This window comes from Phyllostomus hastatus, unplaced genomic scaffold, assembly GCF_019186645.2.
Source record: "Phyllostomus hastatus isolate PE091 unplaced genomic scaffold, TTU_PhHast_1.1 phas_scaffold_182, whole genome shotgun sequence".
NCBI lineage: Eukaryota > Metazoa > Chordata > Mammalia > Chiroptera > Phyllostomidae > Phyllostomus > Phyllostomus hastatus.
The window spans coordinates 25,484,664-25,498,895 of NW_025334013.1; the positions used below are offsets into that span (position 1 = coordinate 25,484,664).

The following is a 14,232-nucleotide window of genomic DNA, read 5'->3' on the forward strand; positions in this document are numbered from 1 at the left end:
AGAAGGAGGGAGGCGTTTAAGTTCCATATGTACATGGGTGCAGAGGGTCCCAAGGCAAAGGGGGCAGGGAGGAAGCAGAGTGGAATCAGGGGACTAGCCGTCCGTGTGAACTGGGTCTGGGTCAGAGGCCCGAGCTGAGGTGCTGAGGACAGAAACCATTAAAAGGAGGCCACTAAGCATGGAAGTTGTCACCTGATGGACCTCAGATTGATCTGGGGTTCTGCCTCCCACTGGCTATATAACTTGGACAAACTAACCTCTCTGTTTCCACGTTTGGAGAAGACAATAGTGTCCCTTGTGAAGTTATTTTGAAGATTAAGGGAAATGATGCAAATAAAGAATGGGCACATAGTTAATGCTCAATAAATAGTAGTAAAAAATAGTAGTTATTACTAGGGTCTGAGTTACACTTTTTTTTTTTTTTTTGCCAACCCTAAGCAGTAGCCTATTGAGCTAATTCCCTCCCATCGTACTCCTCTCCCTGCCTGAGAGAGCCTCCCGGGACTCAGATCTGCAAAATTGGTGAGATTCAGTGGCAATTCAGCCCCACTAGAATGTCCTAAAATGTCATCGTAATGAGAGAACAGGAAGATGTGGATTCACCTGAGAGAGTTTGTTTTCACCAACAGGTGTGGGCAGAAGACCCATCAGGAGACAGGAGAGTGACCCCAGCCTGCACCCCAGTCCTCCCCTTGTCCTCTCTTTGAAAAGGTAGGCCTGTTACAGGGTGCAGCCAAGAGGGGGGACCCCAAATGGGCATTTGAACTGGGGTCCAGAACTCAAGGTGTCCAAGAGATTTTAAGGTGTCTTCACCCCTTCCCCCACAGGTGTGAGTTGGGGGAAGGGGCACACAGAGCAAGAACATGCAGGGCAGCTTTGCAGCTAATCCATGGCATGGTCATTTAGCATACCTATAGCCTTTGGCTGGTCACTTAGATATGCTAAATAGCTATGGCCATGCTCAAGGCCAGGGGGATGGAAAGGGATCTCCCCCGCAAGATGTGACTGGGGGGCAGGTCCCCTGAGTTACAGCGCCTTCGTGGGAGCTGGGAGAAGATTGGCTCCAGGACATGGGGTGACACCTGCCCAGACCCATGATGGCGACCAGAAAAGCTGGAGAAGACAGCAGATTGAGGGCAAGTGTGCCCAAGTGGAGGAGGAGTCGGAAATGGGGCTGCAGAAGAAGATTGGCGCGGGGGATTTAAACCCAGACACGGCAGCCATTGAGGGGGAACCACGCGGCCTGGACAGAGTGGGGACTCTCCCTTCCCACAGCCCTGAGAGAGGGAGAACCACGTGGCCTTGACAGAGTGGAGACTCCCGCAGCCCTGAGAGGAAGAACCAGAGGACTGCCTGAGCCATGGACTTCTATTTCCTTTCCTGAGATACAGTACTCTGGACTGGGCAAAGGGGGAAGGAAGGAAGGACTGTGTGTTTGTGGGTGTTTTTTAAGGACTTTAGGATTTTTGATAAAGACATTAGGTCACTACTTGAAGTTTGTATAGCATTAAATAAACATTTCCTTTCCTTTTCACAAATCTCTGGCATTGAGAGACGTCTTTCCTAGGGCGGCGGACATAACGGACCCCGGGCCTTCTTTCAATAATAGTATATCGTCCCAGGCCCCCCTTGTTGTGTTTCCGTAACAGGGCCCACTGAGAAGTAGACCCTTCTTTATGTCCTCAAAACCCACAGGGTCTCAGAAAAACAAGAATACAAGTTCCGGGATTTTGCAATACAGCACAGATGCTTCTTACCACAGTCTAGTAAAACAAGACGGAACCCTGGCCGTTCAGTTGATTAGAGCATCGTCCCAATACACCAGCGTTGTGGGATCAATCCCCAGTCAGGGCACATACCAGAATCAGCCAATGAATGCATAGATGGGTGGAACAACAAACTGATGTTTCTCTCCCTCTAAAAAAATCATTAATTTTTTTAAATAAAAAAACTAATACATACAAACAAGATGGGGCCTTTCTTTTAGAAACTTAGAGAAGACAAGCTCCCAAAAATGAATCCAATGCAGACTTGAGGGCAAAGCTGGGTGGTTTTGCCGGCAACTTCCCACATGCAGTCAATTCTCCCCAGAGTCATTCCTCCCCGAGGGTCCCTCTCTTTTGTACCTTCCCTGGAAAAAAAAGTAAATATTTTTCAATGAAATTCAGCGATCAATTAAACACCGACTTTCTTTAATATCAACGTTGAACCAACAGCAGCTGCACATTCCAATAAGAATATTTAAAGCAATTAAACTTTAGCTACTTTTAAAACAAATTCTTTTAAATGCTAATGACCATTGTTTTCGCACTTGATAAGTAAAATTTTGTGTCGAGCAAGGTTAGATGATTGCAATGATTTAATTGTACTTCTCAAAGAAAGGAAAATTTTAAGAAAAAAGCTAAGATGGACCTCTTTCGACATTCCTACCGCAAAATGTCCTGTAACAATAGAGCCGTGATTTGCTGAAATTAAAATGCTATTATGGTGAAATTAGGGCTTCAATATTTTTAGCAGCTTTAATAGGCCTTGCGTTTTAAGGGACATCTGATAATAGATAATTACATTTCATCTTAAAGAAACTGAGTTGTTTTCTTAAGGAAAATACTTTTCTTTCTTCCAGAGAGGTTAAAGCTGAGCCATCATTAGAAGCAGCACCCAGCTCGAGGTTCCCGCTTCAGCTTGGGAAATAGAGATTAGCATATAAATAGCCTTCGGTGCCTGCTTGATTCCAGCTATTTTGCGTTTCAATGTGGCATCAGAATGCACTTAGCAAGAAATGTTCGAGAGGAGAAAGAGGTTTGTAATATGTCGCTTTTATAGAGAGGGGAACTCTAAGTATAAAAGATCATCCACTCCTCTGTGGGCTTTTTTTTTTTTCTGTATCCTTTCAATGCCCCAATTACAGACTCCAAGGAGCCAACAGGCCCCCTAGAACGGAACCTTCGTTTACGCTACAGCTCTTTCTCCAGACTAGGAAAATAAGTCAAAATGGTGCACAGGAAATCAGATAAATACTCGGGCTTTCTCCCAGATTCGGGAGCCCTGGCTGGGGAAGGGGCATAGCCCTGCCCTTTCTCCTCGCCCCCACGCCACCCGTCTGAGGCAGGAATGGTGGACAGTTCCTCCCGGACCCATTTGCTGGAGCCACATGGGAGACTCCTGGCTTTCTGCCTGGAGGCCAGCTTCCCTCCTGGGAAATCGCAAGGACTGGGCACAGAGCCCAAGGTTCTTCCTGTCCTCCCCTTCCCAGCCCTACTCCCACACACACACACACACACACACGCACACACACGTGCGCCTTTGGCCGGATGCTGGGTCAGGCTCAGTCCCAGGCTGCAGCAAGAAGATTCTGAAAGCCCACACTTCTCTCCTTCGGCACAGGACGGTGGGCAGCTCTGAGAAGAGCAGTGCTGCACGCCTGTTTCAGGAGACAGTCTTTCCTGGGGGCAACAATGGCAGAGGAGCTCAGGCCAAGCAGGAGGTGGCCTCTAGTCTAGCTTCTGGTGGCTCAGACCGACCCAGAGCCCTGGGCTCTCCTGTAACTTGCTATGCACCGATCATGCCAGCTCTGAATCTGGGTTCTTTCGTCTGTGAAAAAGGAGAATTACAAACCCTGTCCTGTCTATGTATGCGGCTGACACAGGGAAAAGGTGGGGAAATGGATGTGAAAGAACTTTGTAAGCTCTCTCCCATGTCAGCATCAGGTCACTGGGCTGTTGGCGAGGTGTGTTCCAGATTATCCATCCTTCGGCCCGCTACCCTAGCAGCTCACCCATGCCCCCAGGGCCCAGCCCGACCTCCCGACCTGCAGTGAGAGGCGTAAGGAATCAGTATTTTTCCAGAAAGCCAGTCAGGGGTTAACAGCCCTCAGCGGTTGGACCAAGTGTACCCATTTGGGTGGTTTGGAGGCAGCTGTGTAAAGACAAAGGCTGGGGCTTAAGGGGCAGACGGACCTGCGTGTTAGGTTCCTGCCTCATCACTGGTAGCTCCTGGGGCATGTCATTTGCTCCTTGAGTCTTTTTTTTTTACCCTCAAACCTGATGTCAAGGCCTTCAGAAAATACAAAGCATGGAGCAGTTGTGTCCTTGTCCTTTCAGCCTGCACACAGAGTATAGGAATTTCTTGCCATAGGAAAGTGTCCAGGTGGACTCTGTGCACTCCCTGGACCCTACAAAACTGGCCCAGGCTCTGCAGGACTCTTCTCGGGTTGCACCAAGTCCTGCAAACACCCCTCCCCACCGAGCACTGCCTCTCTGGGAAGACCACCATCTCTTCCATGAAGCTCCTGGTAAGCCGAGGATTTGCACCTGGCTGTAATGATGGCCACTCACCTGAGCTCCTCAGCAGGAAAGGGGCCAACACGCACGATCAGCATTACTTTTCCCTGCTGTGCCACAGCTTCAAACACTCAGTGCTGACCCAGGAGTAATGCTGATCCTGGACTTCAGGCACGAAGCCTAGGTTTTCATTCCAAAACGCTATGTTGGAACAGAGGGAACCTGGAGGGGTGACTTAGGTCGTGTGCCGGCGCGGTGGGATGGGGGGTGCAGTGGGCTCAGGCCAGAGTTGGGGGGCCTGGTCTTCTCTCTGCTGCATTGTTCACACACATTCCTTCCTAGATTTCTGTCCTCCTGGGTGTCCTCTGGCCTGAGTGCTTTTCATTCTAGCCAAGATGCTCCACATCCCCTGTCTTGCCAACTCAGGCAACTATAGTATCACCTTCCATTTACAGGATCTTTTATTATCGCCGTTTTATACATTAGGAAATCGAGGCTCAGAAAAGCTGAATGACTGACACGGCGTCACACAGCTGTCAGGGAAGAGCCGAGACGCAACCTCAGGCTTCGACTGGGCTTCAGAGCCGGTGTTCTTAATCAGCACGTGCTGTGGCATTTTCCTGGGCGCCTGGTTGGTCACTGCTCACAGTCGACTCGATCGTAGGGTGGTCTGTGTCTGTGATCCCTCGAACTGTTTTCCAAAGCTTGATACAAAGAACACTAATTCCACCAAACATTAATCATTTTCCTTGGGGGAAAAAATGTTTTCATGATCAAATGAGTTCAATGTTAAGTCCGACAGTAGACAGTTCTCTTTTGAATTGCAGGACTTCTCAGAGTCTCTAGGATGGGAAAAAGAGGCAGAGTATAAAATGTTCCCCCACTTATGTTCCACCAACAGAGTAGGGTTCCCCAACTTTTCCCCTCAAGCGTAGGTGTTATCCCCAGACCAGCAGGGTGAGGCCTCGTCACCTGGGAACCAGTCGGAAATGCAAGACCTCGGATGCCACCTCCCCTGCAGAATCGGAGTCTGCACCTTATCAAGACGCCTGGGCTGTGCGCACACACAGTTGAGTTTGAGTTCATGGTCTACAACAGGGGTCCCCAAGCCCCAGGCCACGGGCTGGTTAGGGACCAGGCCGCACAGGAAGAGGCGAGTGGCGGGCAAGTGAGAGAAACTTTATCTGTATTTACCATAACCAGATAAATCAATGAAATAGCAGAGGATAATAAGGCACAATTGTTGGAGAGGATTCATGAGTTGCAATCCAGGTTGACGAGTCGACCGATGATGACAACGAGGCGACAGTGCTTGTTTTTGTGCGATGTGTTTTTCAGGAGCGTGTGCATAAAGACATGTTACATGCACTTTGGTTGCCAGTCAGCACCACAGCTGCAGAGCTACCAAGTCTTTGAGTGAGCACATGTCAGGAAACCTGAACTGGTCAGTTCGTGTCAGTACACGCACAGACGGAGCGGCTGCCGCGACTAGGCAGCTTTGTGGTTTTACTGCTCAAGTTGGAGAGGTTGCATCTGAATGGGAATCTATGCAGTGTGTCGCCCACAGAGAAACGCTGGCTAGCCGGAAAATGTCGCCTGAACTTAACAATGTTTTGCAGGATGTGGTTTAAGTGATCAACCGCATTAAAGTGCGTGCCCTTAAGTCACGTCTGTTCATGCAGCCCTGTGAGGAGACGGACACAGAGCACACACGTCCTCTCTTACACACAGAAGTGAGACAGCTTTCTATAGGGGGACCACTGGCCAGTGTTTGAGTTACGAGAGCCACTCCAGAGATTTCTTTGAGAAAAACAGTCACCACTGGCAGCACATTTCAGTGACACAGAATGGGTCGCAAAACTTGCTTACTTGGGTGACATATTCAACCTGCTCAGCGAACTCAATCTGTCACTTCAGGGGGGAATGACAACTGTGTTCACGTCGGCAGATAAAGTGGCTGCACTCAAAGCCAAGCTGGAATTATGGGGGCAACAAGTGAACACTGGGATTTCTGACATGTTTCAAACAGTAGCAGAGATTTTGAAAGAGACTGAGCCGGGGCCTTCCTTCTCCCAGCTGGTGCGTGATCACCTGTCTCAGCTTTCGGAAGCGTCTGAGCATGCCTTCCCGACCACAGAAGACCTTCGAACTGGGAAGGAATGGATCCTCAGCCCATCTGTGAATAAGCCCAGTGAATCTACGTTGTGTGTGCTGGAAGAGGATCAAATGCTGGAGATCGCAAATGACGGTGGCCTTGAAAGTATGTTTGAAACAGCTTCAAATCTCCATATGTTCTGGATTAAAATCTTCATGAAGCAGGGTTTTCTGCAGCAACAGCACCAAAATGAAATCAAGGAGTTGACTGGACATAAGTAAGACACTTCAGGTGTCACTGTCTCCCATCACCCCCACATGGGACCGTCTAGTTGCAGGAAAACCAGCTCAGGGCTCCCACTGTTTCTGCATTATAGCGAGTTGTATAATTATTTCATTATATATTATACTGTAATTAACCATAGAAATAAAGTGCACAGTAAAAGTAATGCACTGAAATCAGCCTGAAACCATTCCCGTTCCCCACCCCAGTCCGTGGAAAAATTGTCTTCCACCCAATCAGTCCCTGGTGCCAAAAAGGTTGGGGACCGCTGGTCTGCAACATGCATGTAGGAAAACATGGGTGACCCATCATGCCGATGTCCGTGCATGAGTCATCTAGCCATGAAATCTAGTGGCAAAAAAGTATCAAGCAGTATTTGACGTCATGAGGACCAAACAACCACAATTTAGGATTCAGTAAAGATGCTGTAGCATCACACAGACATAGTTCAAGAGAGTTCCCGCAATGGAAAGGTTTCTCCCTATTCCTAATGGGTTATAAAAATAGATGGAGACAGGTATGATTAATATTCTTCACCGAAGGCATTCCTAGAATGTGGACATGGAAAGTATTGCATAGCTCTTCCTAAAGTGTGAAAATCTATTTTTTTATTTCATCCTTATTGAGGTATAATTGACATATAAAATTGTAAGATATTTAAACTGTATATTGTGGTTATTTGAAACACACACTGTGAAAGGATTCCCCTCCACTATCTAGTTTTTAACACCTCACATATTTATTATTATTATTGAGGGGGGTAAGAATATTTAAGTTCTACTCTGTTAGAAAATTTCAGTTACACAGCACAGTTGTCACCTATAGTTGCCATGTTTTACATGAGACCCTCCAACCTTACTCATCTGGTATAGTTGAAAGTGTGTGGCCTTTCACCAACCTCTTCCTATTTCCCCACCCCCAGCCCCTGGCAACCACTCTTCTACTCTGTTTCTACGAATTTTTGTTTTCAGATTCCACATACACATGATACCATGCAATCTTTGCCTCTCTCTGTCTGCGCTTACTTCACTTAGCATAATGCCTCCAAGTTTCTTCCATGCTGGGGCTAATGGCAGGACTGAATTCTTTCTTGTGGCTGAGTAATATTCCTTTGTATGTAGTATATAAAATGGAATACAAGTGTAATGGAATATATATAATCTCACACCTCCTTTATCCATTCATCTATGGATGGACACTTAGGTTGTTTCCAGGTCATGGTTATTGTGAATAACACTGTAATGAGCACAGGAGTGCAGATAGCTCTTTGATAGTCTGTTTTTATTTCTTTTGGACAATATACCCGGAAGTGGGATTGCTGGGTCATATGGTGGCTCTAGTTTTAACTTGTCAAGGACCTTCCGCACTATTTCCCACAGCGGCTACACCAATTTACACTCCCACCAACAGTGCGTACGGGTTCCCTTGTCTCCAAATCCTTGTCGACACTTGCCGTCTCTTGTGTTTTTGACAACTGCCATTCTAGCAGGTGCGAAGTGATATCTCATTGTGATTTGGATTCGTATTTCCCTGATAATTTAGGACATTGAGCATCTTTTCATATACTTGTCGACCATTTATTTGTCTGTCTTCATTAGAAAAAATAGCTATTTGGGACCTCTGCCAGTTTTTAATCGGGTTGTTTTTTGCTATTGAATTATGTTAGTTCTTTAAGTATTTTGGATACAAACCCCTTATCAGATATATAACTTGCAAATATTTTCTCTCATTTGGTAGATTGCCTTTTCACTTTCTTGATGGTTTCCTCGGCTGTGCAGAAGGTCTTTAGTTTGATGCTGTCCTACTTGTTTATTTTTGCTGTTGCTCTTTTCACTCTTAGCAGGAGTGCCCCTCCATTGCCTTCGATCCTCTTTCAATCACAGAAGTAGTCAAGGTCATGGACATCCCTGGGTTTATCACCTGGGATGCTCTTGGGAAATGACTGATTGGTCCCTACCTTGGCATCTCAGAAGACAGCCTCAAGGGTACAAAAGCTTGTCTCAAGGTTTTAAAAATCACAGTTGCAATGACCCATTCATGCAAGATAAGACCCATGCCTGAAGAAAACTGCCTTTGCTTTTGGCTGCAATTATTTCAATTCATGTGGTCACACTCTCTCGAGTTGACCTGACATTTCAAGCTACAGTTTAATACATTTCTGCTCAACACTAGACAACAAAACAAATTAGTTTTTACTTAATGACCTCATTGTTTGGGGGAGACCAAATTTTTTCAAAGTATATGTGCAGAGAGATTCAGTTACTGGCCCAAAGACACAGAGCTTATAAATGATAGCAGCTGGATTACAACCCAGGTCGGTCTGGCCTCCAGTCAGGACTCTTTCCATGATGCAGGCGCCGAGGACACACTGACTTATGCCATACTCTTCCCATTTGACTCCTATGGAGGTTATTCTTCCCTAAATCCCTTCTTTTAGAATATAAAGTACCCCTGTCTCCCTGCCAACCTCTTTGCCTCCCTTCTGTCTTTGGGTTTAGATCTTTTCATTGATCTTTACTGAAGTTCTTTTTTCAGGGGCTGCCCAATATACCAGCTGGCTGAGATTTTTTTTCCCCATTCTGAATTGTAATGCAAATCACTCTCTAGTGCTCCCCACAGCTAGAATGACTGCCTCGCTTGTCACTGGCCAACAGGCCTTGCCAAAGACTGAGCCCACAGCCCTCCCTGGGAACCAGGTTGTAGGAGGGTGCAGCCAGGGGACCCCCAAAAGAAGGATTTGTGATGGGGTCCAGAACTCCAGAACTCAAGGTGTCCAGGAAATATTAAAAAGATATGTAGGATGTTCTCATTGTGTCCCCCCCCGCCGCATGTGAGTTGGGGGAAGGGACATTTGGAGCAGAGCTATTGAGAGCCGTTTTGCATAGCAACAGCTTTGCAGCTAACCTCTGGCATGGTCACTTAACATATCTCTAACCTTTAACTGGTTTCATAGATATGTTAAATAGCTGTGGCCATGCTTTGAGCCAGGGAGAAGAGAGTGACTTCCACCCAAGATATAACTGGGAAGCAACTCCCCCTGGTTACAAGGCCTGCGTGAGAGCTTGGAGATGGTTGGCTCCATGCCATAGGGCCACGCCTGCCCAGATTTACTAGGGCAGCCCAGTAAAGCTGGAAGGATATGGGAATGCTGGCAAGTGTAGCCGATTGTGGGAGGACTCGAATATGGGGCTGCAGAGGAAGACTGGCTAGGGGATTTAAACCCCTAGACACGGCAGCCATTGAAGGGAGGCCCTGGTGGCTGTGGCAGTGAGGAGAACCACGTGGCTTTGGCCAGAGTCAGGACCCTGCAGCCGTGGGAAGATCACCACATGGCTGGCTAAGACAGAGAACCGCCACTCAGATTTGGCAGAGAACCATGTGGTTTTGGCACAGTGGTGATACTCCTCCCCCTCCACAGCTTTGATGGGGGGACCCCCGTGGCCTTGGTGAGAGTGAGGACCCCATGGCTTTGGGGTGTTCCCTTTGGCCATGTGGCTTAGGAAGGAGGAGAGACTTTACTGGAAGAAAAGGGGAAGACTTTTACCAATGGGCCATGAGAAGGTGCCACATGACTTTGGACTAATTGGAGATCCTGGCAACACAGCTGCTGGTGCTGAGAACTGAGGGAGGCCTACCAGCTGAGCACGGATTACTGGGAAGAACTGGGGGCTGCATGAGCCACGGACTTCTATTTCTTTTCCTGAGATGCGGTATCCCAGACTAGGCAAAGCAAGGAAGGAAGGATTGTGTGTGTTTGTGGGTGTTTTAAGGGACTTTGGGATTTTGATGAAGACATTAAGTCATTACTCTTAAGTCTATATAACTTGAATAAATAACTCCTTCCCTTTTCACCAATTTCTAACATAGAGAGCTATAATTCTCTGGCAAAGGGAAAGGTGAACCTAGTACAGGGAGACCCCAGGAGAAGGGGGGGTCAATTCAGTAACATTTTCCTTTATTTTTCCCTTCCCTGGTGGCCAATCAGGGAAAATCATGGGAGACCACAAGCACAGGAGTTTTAAAGTAATACAACTATTCGTACATTTGCAGTAAAAGCCCACCAAAACTAGCCAGGAAGGATCGCCCTTTAAGAATAGAGTCCCTCCAGCCCATGAGGTCAATCTCTGCTTGGAGTTGGCCTGCTCCCATGTTCTCTGCTATAAACTCTGGGTGTTCAGTTCAATTCTTTGTCCTGATCACCAAGAACCTGGTTACCTGTGCCCACCTGTGACAAGGTGACTGTTGGGCAGGTCAAAAAATCATTTGTTTTTCCTGTAAGATGGCTCTAGTAGTACTCAGTTGTCTTTAACTTCATTTGAAACAATTTTGTTAGGTTGTATTGTGACAGTTGTCACATCAGATGGCATTTAAAAAGAAATCATCAAAATTAGTGAATTTTTGTGTAGCCATTTTAATATTGAAGATGGAAGAAAATAAGCAACATTTTCAGCATGTTACGCTTTATTATTTCAAGAAAGGTGAAAATGCAACCGAAATGCAAAAGGATTTGTGCAGCGTATGAAGAAAGTGCTGTGACTGATCAAACATGTCAAAAGTGCCTTGTGAAGTTCGGTGCTGGAGATTTCTCGCTGGATGATGCTCCATGGTCAGGTAGACCAGTTGAAGTTGATAGCAATCAAATCGAGACACTAATGGAGAACAACCAACGTTATATTATGCGGGAGATAGCTGGCATACTCAAAATACCAAATCAATAAAGTTATTGGTGAAAATGAAAAACGTGCCTTTTATGGAAAATGCTAAAATATTTTTTGGCCAACCCAATAGTAATCTGTCAATCAACTTAGATACACCTCACAACCAAGATATCCAAAATGGAACTCCTAATTTCTCCCTCAGTCTCCCAACCTGCTGTATGGCACCACCATAAATTTTGTTGGTGGTGGGGAGGGCGTTTATTCTTCTCTATTCTTCATCCTTCATATTTTATCTATCAGCCAATCTTTTCCACTACAATTCTAAGACAGATGCTAAATCCATCACTTCCTGCCTTCACCACTGTCATCACCAGGTCTAAACCATTGTCATCTCTCACCTGGACCACTGCAAGAGTCTCCTGTCTAATCTCACACCTGCCTTTGCTCCCTCCAGTGAATTTTCCACAAGACAGCCAGGGTGATCAGCCATCAGAACCAGCATTAGATCATGCCACTCCCCAGTTTAAACACTTCCCTACCAAAAAATAAGCTTCATGATATTTGGGACCCAACTGTCACGTTCACCTCTGTATCCCTAGTGCTACAATAGTACCTAGCCCAGAGTAGGTATACAGTAAATATTGCTTGCATGAATGAAGTAATAATCTTAGTTGCAATTTTTAAAAAGTCTTGTTATTTATATAAAAGTGGTCCTAATTTTTTTTTAGAGTTTTTTCCTTTAATTCTAACATTGCCATTGGTTTTCCCTAGTTTCTCAGGAGATGTCAACATATCTAGACTATAAGCAATTTATTCCTCCCCTTCCCTCCAGCCAACAGAGTCCAAGTAAAAGGAATTTGCGACTTACATGCACAAATGCCTCTCTCTTCAGTTATGTTGCTTGAGAATAGATGGGAGATTATGCTGATTGAACTGGACATTTTCCACTTTTATTATTTTAATTATAAACATAAACTATTGGGGGTAAAATCAAATGGAAATCCGCCTATCAATTTCACAATTAGCATCTCATTTCAAGAGACCAATCAACTTAAATGAGGGCCAGTGACCTTAATCTTTCCCCAAATACAGGACTTGATTCCTCTTATTAGTTGAAAATCTCCAAACTATGAAATATTTGGTTTAACCCCATGTTTGCATCAACGATGCCATTACCACATTTAAATAAGTCAAGAGATTTTTGTGACCTTGGTGTTCTGATTTGTATGGACAAAAGCAGAAGACAAAAGCTGTGCAAATCAAGTAGGAGAAATAACAAGGCCACTTAAACAGGGCCTCTTTTCTCCTTTATTTTTCTAAGACTGTGAAAGAAAGTATGATTTTTAGTGGATTTATTTTGCCACCGATTAGCTAAAATTAACCCAAGAGGAGAGTAAATCCCAGAAGTCAAAGACAGCTCATTTTAATCATCAAGGTCTGTTAAAATCCAGTCAGGAAAAAACTCCACAACATTCTCTTTATGATATAGGAGGGGGAGATTTTTTTTTTTAAAAAGATAATGTTTTTCTTTTCTTTTTTTTTAAGATTTTTTATTTATTTATTTTTAGAGAGTGAAGGGAGGGAGAAAGAGAGAGAGAGAGAGAGACATCAATGTGCGGTTGCTGGGGGCCATGGCCTGCAACCCAGGCATGTGCCCTGACTGGGAATCGAACCTGTGACACCTTGGTTCGTAGCCCGAGCTCAATCCACTGAGCTACACCAGCCAGGGCGATTTTTTGGTTTTTAAAAAGGAAAGAAACAGCCCTGTTGGTTAGAGCACTGTCCCAGTCGCTGATGTTGCAAGTTGGATTCCCAATCAGGGCACGTATAAGAAACAACCAATAAATGCATAAATAAGTGGAACAACAAATCAATGTCTCTGCTCTCTCTCTCTCTCTCTTCAAATCAATAATTTTTTTAATTAAAAAGTAAAGAAACAGAGAAGGACAAATTTGACCTGGCAAACAATGCATCCACAGAACATTGATACCCCTGGAAGGGTCAGAACAAGACCATATACTCTGCAGAGTTAACCCCCTCCTCCCAAAAGACTGAAGGCTCCACCTGCGTAAACATGGGACATGTATAAACGAGTAACAAATAAATATTAGAACCAGAAGAGTACTGTTAATAGCTCTCAGGAAAATTTCACTTTGGAGTAGACTTCGGGTGCATGTGTTGCCAAAACCACCCAAGAAGCATTTCAAGGTCAGCCAAGAAGCTGCCAGTCTTGTCCCTCTGGCTCCATTGATTGATGTGCCTTGAGTAACTCCATTCAAGTCTTTGCTGATGTGACTGATTTTTCTTCAACTTGTCTGCATTGATGTTACTGTCTGTTTGGAATCTCTTTGGCTAGAATTCTTAAGCTGCAAGAAATCCAGCACAAGTTAAGCTTAGGCAGCAAAGGAAAATTCATTAAAAGGATATAGGACTGTTTCCAGGAACTCATGGGCACAAATGGCACCAGCCCTCAACATAGACCATCCTCTGTTCTTCTCAGCACATCTGCTTCTCAGTTCACAGGGCAGAAAGAAATGGCCATCCTTTGCTTCCTAGTTCTAAGCTGGTCTATTCTAGAGACCATTTCAGCCTGTACTAGAATCTTGGGGTCTCAAATTCAGAGAAGAAAGAATCTGAATCTCTAAATGTGGGTTAGGTATCCATCCTGATACATTCAACATGGCCACAGAGGGTGGGTCACAGGGTACAAACATGGCCACCAGGGTTTGTAGCCAAGGATGAGGAAGGCAATTCAGGAAGATCCTTGTGAGCCAGATTGAAGCTAGGGTTATATTGTCACAACCAGAGACAATTGCAATAGCCTAACCCATGGAGCCAAGGCCAAGGCAAATCATTACTATTATATTGTACCTTTGGCCAGAACAGTAGGGACTGTAGCTCCACAACATTTTGGGAG

General features: G+C 45.4%; 1 long non-coding RNA gene across 1 annotated transcript in view; it reads right to left on the reverse strand.

Moving 5' to 3' along the window:
• Positions 1-13,462: 13,462 nt before the first annotated feature.
• The window catches only part of LOC123831554, a 33,938-nt gene continuing 33,168 nt past the window's right edge, over positions 13,463-14,232 (reverse strand). The window contains exon 3 of the long non-coding RNA XR_006787929.1: positions 13,463-13,681. This is a non-coding gene — a long non-coding RNA (uncharacterized LOC123831554). The remainder of the gene's footprint in view (positions 13,682-14,232) is intronic.